At 45.8% G+C, this 11,997-nt stretch overlaps 1 pseudogene; it reads left to right on the top strand.

Annotated features, from left to right (window-relative positions):
* Nucleotides 1–442: 442 nt before the first annotated feature.
* On the top strand, nucleotides 443–793 carry LOC107131895 (large ribosomal subunit protein eL33-like; annotated as a pseudogene).
* Nucleotides 794–11,997: the final 11,204 nt, after the last annotated feature.

The following is an 11,997-nucleotide window of genomic DNA, read 5'->3' as shown; positions in this document are numbered from 1 at the left end:
TTTTCTCTAGACAAATTCACATATCATGTGGAATTATTCCTGCAGAAGGGGTGGGGACACAGAAGGCTCTGATGCTGGCTGAGATCACAACAATATGTCTCCTGCCTTCCTATACGGGCTGGTACATGACTGGTGCTCAGCACACAGCTGGTACTCTTGCCCCTTGGGTGATGACTAGTTTTTGTTCTGGGTCTAGTCTCAATGTGTCCTGGGCTTTAAAAGATGGCCCAATTCACAGAGCTAAGACCAGCTCACACAAAGATTGTCTGTGGAGAGACGGGGTCCTGACAATCCAGAGGCCTTGAGCAAGGCCTTTCTCCCCACCTGCACCAGTTCCTGCTGGAACAAGTTACCAAAAATTAGTGACTTAAAACAAGGCAGAGGCCTTTCTCATTAAGCCATCTTGGACGCTGTGGAGGCCTCTGGGAACAGGACTTCCAAAATGACAGATAAGTCTGGAAGGCTGTGGTCCAAGGGCCATTTTTGCTGGTTACAGGTGGGGTCTTTGGAATCAGAGGGAGCACACATCTTTCCTGAAAGCTGAAAGTGTATATGCTCGAGATGAAACTATATTCTGCCTAAGCAAGAGATGTGCTTATGTGTATAGAGCAAAGAACAGCACAGCAACTCCTGGCAGAAAATCCACAAAAGCAGAGCAATCTGGGGAGAGATAATTCATGCTCATGGAAACAGTGGCAGGGTCTGTGCCAAATCCCAAAGTAACCTTCCTGCTAAGGCCATGGGACATAGAATCTGTGTGACGCTATACCCTCCAAGAATTTATATTTATTAAAAATGCTGAAGAATTGATGCTTTCGAGCTATGGTGTTGGAGAAGACTCTTGGGAGTCCCTTGCACAGCAATGAGATCAAATCAGTCAATCCTAAAGGAAATCAACTCTGAATATTCATTGGAAGGACTGATGCTGAAACTGAAGCCACCTGATGCAAAGAGCTGACTCATTAGAAAAGACCCTGATGCTGGGAAAGATTGAGGGCAGGAAGAGAAAGGGATGACAGAGGTAGAGATGGTTGGATGGCATCATTGACTCAAGGGGCATGGGTTTGAGCAAACTCTGGGAGATGGTGAAGGACAGAGGAGCCTGGCATGCTGCAGTCCATAGGGTTGCAAAGACTCAGACACAACTTAGCAACTCTTCTGAACTGAACTGAAATAAATGAAAATGTGGAAAAAAACAAGGCAGATTTATTGTCTGACACCTCTGGAGGTTAGAAACCCAAAATCAATCTCGACTGGCTACAGTCAAGGTGAACAGGCTGGCTCCTTCTGAACCTCAAAAGGAGAAGTCTTCACCTTGCGTTTTCCAGCCTCCAGAAGCTACTACATCCCTCGGCTCACGCCCATCCTCAGTCACTCCAGCCTCTGGGTTCCCGCCTCACCCCTCCTGGTTCTCCTTCTGAGAAGGACCTTGTGATTGCGTGGAGGGCCGGCCTGCGTACTCTGGGATTCACCCCGACCTCCAGGTCTTTAATCCCACCAGCAAAGTTCCATTTACTCTGTAAAGTGACAGATGTATTAATAGGTTCTGGGGAGCAGAATGGGGATGTTTAGGGAGGCCTTTTTCAGGCTCTCACAGACTGTAATAAGAGTAGTGGAATTAAGGGAAGGGACAGGGTAAATTAGTTGTAAGACAGTGATTAGTTGGGTTCAGCCTGAGTTAAGCATCAGTCTAACTCCAGAAAGAGAGAGAGATACAGACACTGGCCAGAGGTTAGTAACTGGCTGCAAACAGGGTGAGATTTCAAATGTAGACCCTCCAGGATAGCTGGGATGGGAGATCTTAGTCATGTTGGGGATGAGTTGGTGGAGACTGTCAAGGTGATTGATTAGGTGCAGAGCAAGGAAGGGCCAGTCCTTCCCGACCACATCTGGGCCCAGCAGAGCCGCACGCCTCCTGCTTTCTGTCTTACAGCCAAGTCTGTGGATCCCTGGCTGGAATCGGACCTTCAGTGAAAGAAGCTGAGGTTTCCTGATATTCTGTCTCTAAGAAGTGTACTTGCTGTAGTTTTTCATAATTATCTGAGCAAAGATCTGTTTCAGGGGGAGGTGGGGTGTGGGAGATGAGCTCATTTAAGATGATTCCCCTAGGTGGCCTTAGAAATAACAGGCACAGCAATAATTGCTTTTGGATTTATTTATATCTCTGAAAATTCCAGCCATTTAAGGCAAATTACAGATAAATTCACAGGTTTTAGATAGTTTTTCTAGGTTCATATGGCATTCATATTCTGGGTTCCTTTTACTGAGGCAGGTAGAATTCTAAGATGTTCCCACTCCACCAAATTCCCAACCCCTAGGGCCTAATCTCCCCACCCCCACCCTATGTAACCACCTCCTTGAGTGTAGGCAGGCCCTACGGATGGGACTGGATGCTGCTTCTGTGATTGGAGTACCGGCTTTGGTGAAGCTTCAAGTCCCCAGTCAACTTTGCTTTGAGTGACTTGCAGGGAGATTCTCCCGAGTGACTCAGATGAAAGCCCTTTAAAGAGGGGCCTGGTCCTTCCTGTGGCTTTGAGAAATGTGCCAGAATGTCCCTAAGAAGGTCACTGCCAGATGACGGTGCTCCAGGAACCAAGAATATCCCAAGACTGACAACCAGCAAGAAATTTAGGACCTCAGTCCTCCAACCACAAGGAACAATCCAACAACCGCATGAGCTTGGGAGAGGCACCCAACCTCCATTATCAAACAGACTCTCTGACATCTTAACTGCAACCTGAGACCCTGAGCAGAGACTCCAGCTGAGCTCTGGTTGGATTCCTGACCCATGGCAACTGTGAGCTCATGAATGTGTGTTAAATGGCTAAATCTGTGGTGACTTGTTATGCAACAATAGAAAAATAACACACTGAGGAAATAGTAGGTATGCGGTCACCCTGCACATTTCCAGGCTGGGTGACTTTACTGGACCTGGGAAGACTCATGGCTCTGGATTTAAAGGAGCGTCACATGGGCTGACACCCCCTAGGGTCAGTGAACCTACACGTCTCCATGGACAATCTGAGCAATCCCACAGAAAACCAAATATGACTTGAACTGAAAACGTTCCAGGGTCTCAGGAGTGGCTCTGATGAGATTTTCAGCAGGAAAAACTTTCCATTTTTAATTAATATTGTCTTGATTGCACATTTTTATTCATCATGTCCATGTGTTTTTCTGCCAACGATCAGAAGTACTTTTTATAGGACAAAATCAGTCTTTATTTCATTCAAGCCAGGGGTTTCTTAGTCCCTACACTTATAATAAGATCCCAGATTTCAAAGAAAGCTGGTTATTGATGGCCTAGTTTTTTTTTAGTGTGGTAGCATGTCAATAAATTGGAGAATATTTTAGTTTGTAGATTTCCCCAAGCATTCTGGAGAAATCCTTAGACAATTTGCCATATAAACCGAGTTAATTGCTTTATGGAGTAGAGCTATGTCAACTATTTAGATAGACCATATGACAGACGTTCATAAATACAAGACAGACATATTTGTCAATACAGTGATGTGCAAGATAATTATTTTTATTATGTGAATTTCTGAGTTGAAATCAAGAGAATCTCAGTTGTACTACTGACTGGCACAGCCTTAACTAGTTGTCAGAGGAACGGGAAGGGAATGCTCTGGGTGATTTTCTGATTTTTCTCAGTTCCTCCTCATGCCTGGAATGTAAATCTCAGGGCACCGTAAAATTGAATAAAAAAATGTAAGTTTAAATTATTTTTTTATTTTAAGTCGGGTAGGAGGATAATAGAAAAAGATCATCAAAAACAATGAGAAGAAATAATTGTTAATTTCTACAGTACCTTGAAACAGAAGCCCAAGAGAATAAATGGAATAAAGATACTATTAAAATTTCCTCTTTTATTATATCTTCTCTGCCAGAGTAATTGTTGCTGTGTCCAATATATGCAGGGGACAATTTACTAGCTGTTTTCTATTAGTTTTAACATTAACATACACAGAAATCAAATGAATAGCAAGCTTTCTTTGCTTAATTAAATGACTGACAAGGCATAGTTGTTGCTGGACCGACTCCTGTAGATAATATCGAAAGGCTGGGGAACCAAAGAGAAGTACCATAAGCTATGCGAACTTCCTCCTTTATTAAATGAATATTGATGCAATATTATAGATTATTTTTCAGGCCACTGCATAAGAAGGGGCGCGTGAGTTTTTCTCCTGAAAGAATTATATATTAGTATTCAGATGGAAAAAAATTCTAATATATCATTTACACACAGGATTAAAGGTGTGTGTAGATCCTTTCCTCTGTGAAATCATGCACCCTTCAAGAGGGCTCTTCAGTTTGGACTTTTTAATGGTACCATAGTGTCGAGTGACAAGATACTGGAAATGCCTGGAGACACACTGGCCTGTTCCAAGCACTGAAATACCTCCATAATTTTTCTAGAAATAGTAAATTGGCCTCATTAGGATCTTCATGTATTCAGAGCTGGGTCAGCTCAGAAAGCCATGTACACTAGCTGTGAGAAGCAGTAGCCCCACATAAAAGTAACAATACGTTGCTTTTCTTCTGAGAGCAAGCTAAGTGCTGGTGTCTCTCTGTGTATCTGTCTGTGTCCCCCTACACACATATGTGTATGTGTGCGTGTATATAAATACACACGACATAAGCATGTAATTATTTAGTCCAAGAGCAGCGCTTTGAGGTGAGCACTATTGCTGCTCAGCCGCTCAGCCGTGTTGACTCTTTGCAGCCCCAGGGACTGCAGCCGGCCAGGCCTCCCTTCACCGCCTCCTGGAGTTTGCTCAGGTTCACGTCCACTGAGTCAATGATGCCGTCCACACCTCTCATCCTCTGTCATCCTCTTCTCCTTTTGTTTTCCATCTTTCCTAGCGTCAGGGATGAGGACGTAGAGGCACAGAGGCTGGAAGCCAGAGAACGATGGTTGCAAGCCATGCCTTGAGGCATGTTGAGATGGCATGGGGGTGCTGAGCCTGGATCAGGTGACCGATGGGTTTATCCCCTCAGCAGGTACTTACTGAGCCTACTGTATGCCTCACACTCTTGTAGGTATGGGGGACATAGGATAACACGATAAGTATAGTCCTTGCCCTCATGGAGCCAACAACCCATATTAGTTTTAAAGATTTATTCCTTAGTATGATACGACTAACACTAACACCCCAGCCAAACTCAGCAAGTTAATTACATTGCAGGGAGGTTAATTAGGTATCCCAGGAAAATAGATGATTGAGTTATAAGTCAGGCTGGGGAGGCGCTGGGACTTGGTGAAGCAGCCTCTAGTTGAGTGACTGAGTGTTGTGCCTGGGTGGGAGCTGGTGGTGGAGTGGGTGCTGTGCGTGTGGGGTCTGGTTAACGTACGTTTCCCTATGCCTGTTCATGCAAGTTGTGCGCCATCTCTACAGCTCTTTCCTGGTTCTCTGACTTGGAAATGAAAAGCATCGAATAAAACAGGATGGGTATTTATAGGTAAATTGGGGCTTCCCTGGTGACTCAGCTGGTAAAGAATCTGCCTGCAATGCAGGAGACCTGGGTTTGATATCTGGGTCAGGAAGATGCCCTAGAGAAGGAAATGGCAACCCACGTCAGTATTCATGCCTGGAGAATTCCATGAACAGAGGAGCCTGGTGGGCTACACTTCATGGGGTTGCAAAGAGTCAGACACAACTGAATGACTCTCACATAGCTAAATTGACCAGTGTTTATCAGCCAACTGAGTATAACCTCTCCTGCGTGGTTGTTACAGTTTTTGCAACCAGGTTGGGCTCCAATGGGCAGAAGATTCACTGTGTGGCCCCACAAAATTGGGGACCTCCAGGAAGCCACCACACAGGTCAGGCTGGGGGATCCCTAGGCGATCCCTAGACTATCCCACGCTCCACGTTTCATTGGAGCGACTGGTGTGGCATTTTCTGCACTCACCGTGATTTCTCTCCCAATGCCTATCCAGTGGTACCCAAGCAGTCCCCACTGAGACACAGATACTGAAAGGTTTACAGTGGATGTATATAGCATCGCCAACCGCGCACGAACTCCTCAAAAGAGCATTGTGGCCGCAAAGATACAGTAATTCACATTTCCAATATTGCTAATAAAATTTAACAAATGGAAAACCAAAATGTCAACCAAGCAATAATACTGATGGCATTTCTCTTAGGCCGAGTAAAGAAAATCATAGTGACTTTAATTGGTTAGGATAACGAAAGGAAGAGACAGAAAAAAGCCTCCAGGAGCTACAGTGACTCAACTAGAGGGACAGCGAGTATAATTTTACTAAAAGTAGGTGATGATCATGCAATGTGCCTGGGAGAGGAGATGTTTTAGGATGGCGTAATCAATTTGAATTAATTAAGAGGTGATGAATGGTGCCTGCCTATGCAAATGAGGGCAGCCTGAGAGTCCAGCCAATCAAAGTGCAGCTGTGCTTTAGCGGTCCGTGGCCTTGTATTTCAAGGAGTTCCAGGGATAAGGGAAGAGGTGTGATGTTGATGGAGTGCAAAGCACGCTGGGACTTTGTGGGAAACCACATATATTCAGTTCATCAGAAAATATCTTCCTATTTACCCCTGTGATCTGGGACGGAAACCCCAGGCCTCTGGAGCTCTCGTTCACCCATTTTCCAGATAGAAAGCTCCAGTCTACCAACGGAATCTGCTGGGCTTTCCGGAACGTGATTTCAGATTTTCGGATGGTCCCTCTGCCACACCAGCCCTGTGACATGCTTGAGAGAGCACGCTCATAATGATTCGGGTAATCTCTCTGAATAATACTCGCATTGCAGTTTGTCACGATTCAATTCGATGCAGCCAGCATTTCCCTTGTGGGTGATATTCCCTTAAAACTTTAAGCCCCATTGAGGGCCAGCATTCACAGCCAAGAAAATTGTGGATTTTTTTTTTTTCAAAAAAGAAATGAAAACGTAAGTTAGGTCGCATGAACATAACGCTTAACAGACAAAAGCAGCACGTGGGATACACTCTCTCAGATGTTTCCTAATGTCCAGAGGCCCCATGAGAGGTTCACCAACAGCCGGGTCATGGGCTGCAGCTACTGTGGTGTGGACACCGTTTCAACCAGGGAAGGCACTGATGATGGTGGGAAAAAAAAAATTTATTGTGCTGGGTGTTACTGGCTCCAGGCTCTTCCATCATCCTAAACTCAACCTAACACCAGCTACAGACGAGGTTACCTTCGAAACAATCTTTTCCCCAGCCCTTTTGTCTATGACGTGTCCGAGAGGTTGCTGTTATGTGATAATTCAAGGCTTTTTCTTTTTGTATTTACAGTGATGTTGCTGAAAGTCAAAACACAAATAAAATGGGAGTATTTCCAAATGCCTTGCGTTCGGTCCGTGTTTTGTACATTGTCTATCACATTAAGAAAGGTTAATTCCGTATTAAATGTAATGAGAAGCACAACATGGGGCTTGTCACGCTGACACGGGGGGGTGATGCTACGACGCCGCTCAGCAGGAAGCCTTGTTATATTTTTCATACGTTAGTGGATGTCTATTTAGAATTGATCAAACCTTTGCTTCCGAAACATATATGCCAACACCTCTGCAACACACCATAAACTAGACTCTCAGAAAATAATAATGATGCTTATCAGTCACTCGCCTTGAGTTTGCTTGTGAAAAACCTCCAGCTAGTGGGCTGTTGGAGCTCTTAAAACATAGATCTTTTTGCTGTACTGATAATTCACTCACAGCTTGAGATTGATGACTATGTGAAGTCCATAAAAGATGTTACCACTATATTTTGTTCTTATGATTTATTTTATCATGTTGTCAAGGTTTGCAGAAAACAAGAAACAAATCAATGAATGTCATGCTTAAATATTAAAGAAGGCTGTAATACACATTTTTATTCAGATGCCTTATTCAATCTTGTGGCTCAGAAAAGAGCAGTGGCAACGAAGCTTTTATTTGAATTACTTTTGGAAAAATTAATTTAGGAGGACTGTTGAATTGTGAGTGGCAAAAGGGAGCTAACCTTATTTGCTTAAATAGGAATATATGGTCGCAAGACTTCTTGGAAAAGCAGTTCTAACAAACCACAGGGAAATGGATGGATTTTAAAGCGTCAAGCACTTCGGCTCCAGTGTACTTAGCAAGTTCAAGCCCGCGGCGTGAACAGAAGGGTGTTTGGAAAGAAGCAAAGGATGAGACACTGCTTTGGGGATGGGGGATGGGTGCTTTGTGCCTTGCTTTTGAAACGAATCATTTCCTTCATCATTATATGAAATCAAGATCACCATCTATTCTGAGGGCAGGCAGCCTGTAAGCTTGGTATATTCCAGAGTTGTTGGCCTTTCCCACACCTCATTAGATAGCAAGCAGAGAAGAACAGCTAAATCTTGCTTGATTTTTCTGAATTGGACTGGCTTTGTGAAAAGGGGACCTACCTGAGCTGGTGCTGTCAACTGCATAGACAAACGGTCCTCAGAGTTGGAGGCTGCATTTCTAGAGCCTGAAAAAAAATATGTATGTATTCTGAACTCTGATTTAAAAAAAAAAAAAAAAACAGAAAAGAAGGCAAAAAGAAGTTCAGAAGACCTATGTCAAAAATGAATCTATGGGGTCATTTCCCCGAGTCAGTTAGCTTCAGCCTAATCCCCTTCTGGAAACTCAGGTCTGAGCTGGTTAAAGGGATGAACAGACCCCATGACTGCCCGACACTTTGAGGTCCTGAATGCCTTTGGATTATCAAAGAAAAAGTAATTAGATTCTGCATCCTTTCATGGTTAACTGTATTTTATTGTATTTCATTATATTCTTGTTTCTTGAAAATTAGCGATCGACGCAAGGTATATATGGCAATTCCAGACTAACATGAATATTCAATTAACCACAAGACCTCGCTCTTTGACCATTTCGAATAAACTGGAGTTTATTTGAATTTAGAAAACAGATAAATTAGGAGGTGATCATTTGCATTACAATAGGATTCTTCATTTCTAAGGGAGGATTCCTTGTGGGATTCTTTTAAATAGAAAGCTCTCCAAGTACTTTGAAAAATATAATTTGATTTTTAAAAATTCTCTTCTCATGCAGTTGCTCAGGACCATGCCTATTGTATGAAACGAGAGGCATATCTATTTAATTTGGTAATGAGAGGGCTTCGTTGCAAATATTTTGGCCTTAAAAAAATTCAGACGTGATAGCGGGAAATTCACGCTCAGATATCAGACTTAGGTTCCACTGCATCACCATGTTCTCTCTCCCTGGGTCAGCCCAAATGCAGATTCAATGCCATCCATGCACCTTCAACCACCCCTCACTCTGCCTGAGCCTGGACTGGAGGAGATGCTCTGGGAGGCAGACACAAGGCCTCATCCCTGGACAGCGGGTGCATCAAGAAAGGAACCAGAGCAGAGGGCACGGGGCTGAGCTTCTGGAGCCTCCAGGATCACTCAGGATGCCTTAATGTTTTATCACAACAGTTTCACAGGAATGGGAAAGGGCCCAGTCAGAATCCCACAGAACTGCCCTTGGCTACAGGGGTGTGTGTGTGTGTGTGTGTGTGTGTGTGTGTGTGAGACCTGGGGGCTGCTCTGGTGCTGAAGACGACAAAGCATGGATTCTGAGTGGTGAGGAGGTTCTCAGATGGATGGGCAGCCCTGGAGCCACAGGAAGGAAGTCCGTCCTCCACTCGGAAAACCCTGGTGGACAAAGCTCCTGGGGAGGCCCGAGCAGCTGCTTATAAGCCTACCGCTTCTCATGGTTCTCTCTGGGGTCCTGGACCACCGCTCAGCATCTCTCCCTCTGGGGCCCCAGTTGGCACAGGAGGCTCGGCCTGAATGGAACTCAAAGGTGAACACCTTTCCTTCCTGCTGCATTTCTCAGGCCGCAGAAACAGGTCTAATGGCAAAGAGGGTTGTGAGTCAGGAAAGAGGAGAGACTCCAAGTGAGCAATGTTCAGAAGGTTCAGTGATATCCTGAGGAAAGGCGCTCCCTTCTCTCACACGCCTGGGGAGTCTCCACAAAGGAGCCGCCCCTGCGCGATGCAGAGTCGCATCGGGAGCATCTCCTGCATTGAGGACTTGGCAGGGAGCATTTTCGAAAAGGCTGAGGGGGTAGATCATGGCTTCCCTGATGGCTTAGGGAGTAAAGAATCCCCTTGCTGTGCAGGAGCCACAGAGATGCAGGTTCCATTTTTGCATACAGAAGATCCCCTGGAGGAGGAAATGGCAACCTATTTCGGTATTCCTGCCTGGGAAATCCCATGGACAGAGGAGACTGGCAGGCTACAGCCCATAGAGTTGCAAAGAGTTGGACGAGACTGGCTGACTGAGCCCGTACCTCCAGGAAGTGGGGGAAGCAGTCTGATCAAACAGTTGTTCTGTGATGGGAGTGTTTCGTTCTCTTCCCTTTTCTTATAGGTATTTGCATATATGCTAGCAAAGCTTGTCAGCACAAATAGATTTCTTAACTGGAGGAATCTGAGGTGCAGTAGATTTTTTCTATGTCTAATTTTCAGGGTGGCAGAGCCTTCTGAATCCTGATGGTTCGGCCCGCCTCCTGGAGTTTCCGTGAAGCCTCTTCTTGCCCACCCCCAGCTGCCTTAGCACTTCTACCCTCTTCCTTGTTGCTCTGTTGTCCGGGGGCTTGGGTCATCCCTAGGGGACCTCAGGGTCACCACCTGGACAGGAGATTCACTTCTTGAGGGTGAAACATGAGAAGGCACCAGCATTTCTCTTCCACTGAAATAGCAGGGAGGCCCTGGTCAGACGTGGATGCCTTTCTAGATGATGAGCTCTCGGAGGGAGTGAGGCAGTCCTCCTTGTTTCTTCAGAAGCTCCATCACTTACCAGCTGGGGCTGTGGGGTTGAGCGTGTGCTGTCTTGGACTGGAAGCTCCCAGCATAAGTCCCTGTTCTCATTCAGCTTCAGCCAGTGTCCTCGCTGCCCAGGATCCCACCTGAAACTCACTTTCCTTCCTGTTCTGTGACCCCAGCTGAGGCAGTGAGAAACCGCTTTTAGATTCCAACAGGATGGACCTGACTTCTGTCGGGGTAGCTCTTGACTATTTTGAATGAGAAGCATCAAAACATTGTTCTGAACTTACAGAAATAGACGTTGGGTATTTTCCGCCCCTTCATAGAATGGGAGATGGTGTCAGTCCTTTCCTGGGACTCCTAGGTCCAAGACTGAGACCATTAGGTGGACGGCAGTGTCAGTCTATTTGCTGGCACTACAGTCCTCGAAATGGTTAATAAATCTGAGCGTCCAGATCAAGCTCACTAGGAAAGGGAGCTGGAGGAACTCGTTTCCTCCCATTGGCACATCCACCGGCCCCTGCGGTGATGCTGAGACCCGGACCTGTCTGGGAGCTTGTACCTGATGCCCAGGTTCCCATGGAGATGGCCTCTGACTGGGGTATGCCTCCTGCACTCAGGGCCCATGAAGGACCAAGGACACACTCAGCCTAGGGGCCGCCACCTGTCCTTCAGTTTCCTGTAATGAGCCCATGACTTTAGGAATAACGCGAATTCATTCTGTTGTCGTTTAGTTGATAAGTCATGTCTGACTCTTCTGAGACTGTGGTGGACGGTAGCTTGCCAGGCTCCTCCATCCATGGGATTTCCCAGGCAAGAATACTGGAGTGGGTTGCCATTTCCTACTCCAGAGGATCTTCCTGACCCAGGAATCCAATCCGCATCTCCTGTATTGCAGGAGAACTGTTTATCATTGAGCCTACAGGGAAGTCTGAAATTCACTCTCCACTTTATTAAAAAATAATTTGTGGGCTTCATGCAGTGGGTAATGAGTCAAGGTCAGAGTATCAGGAACCCAGGTGGAGGCTTAGGGACCCAGGGCTCCCTCTCCATGTACAGCATCACACTGCCCCCTTGGAGGGGGCTTCCAGAAAATCCAGGGATTTGGGTGGGAGACCACAGGATTCAAGTGGGCATGGCCAGAGAGCACGTTTAGGCCAAGAGGGCGCGGTTGTCTCCTGAGCCCACCGAGTTGCGGCTTTGCTCTGTCACTCTGGCCCCGGCC

This window comes from Bos taurus, chromosome 26 (assembly GCF_002263795.3).
Source record: "Bos taurus isolate L1 Dominette 01449 registration number 42190680 breed Hereford chromosome 26, ARS-UCD2.0, whole genome shotgun sequence".
Taxonomy (NCBI): domain Eukaryota; kingdom Metazoa; phylum Chordata; class Mammalia; order Artiodactyla; family Bovidae; genus Bos; species Bos taurus.
This window is presented reverse-complemented; position numbering and strand designations above follow the sequence as displayed.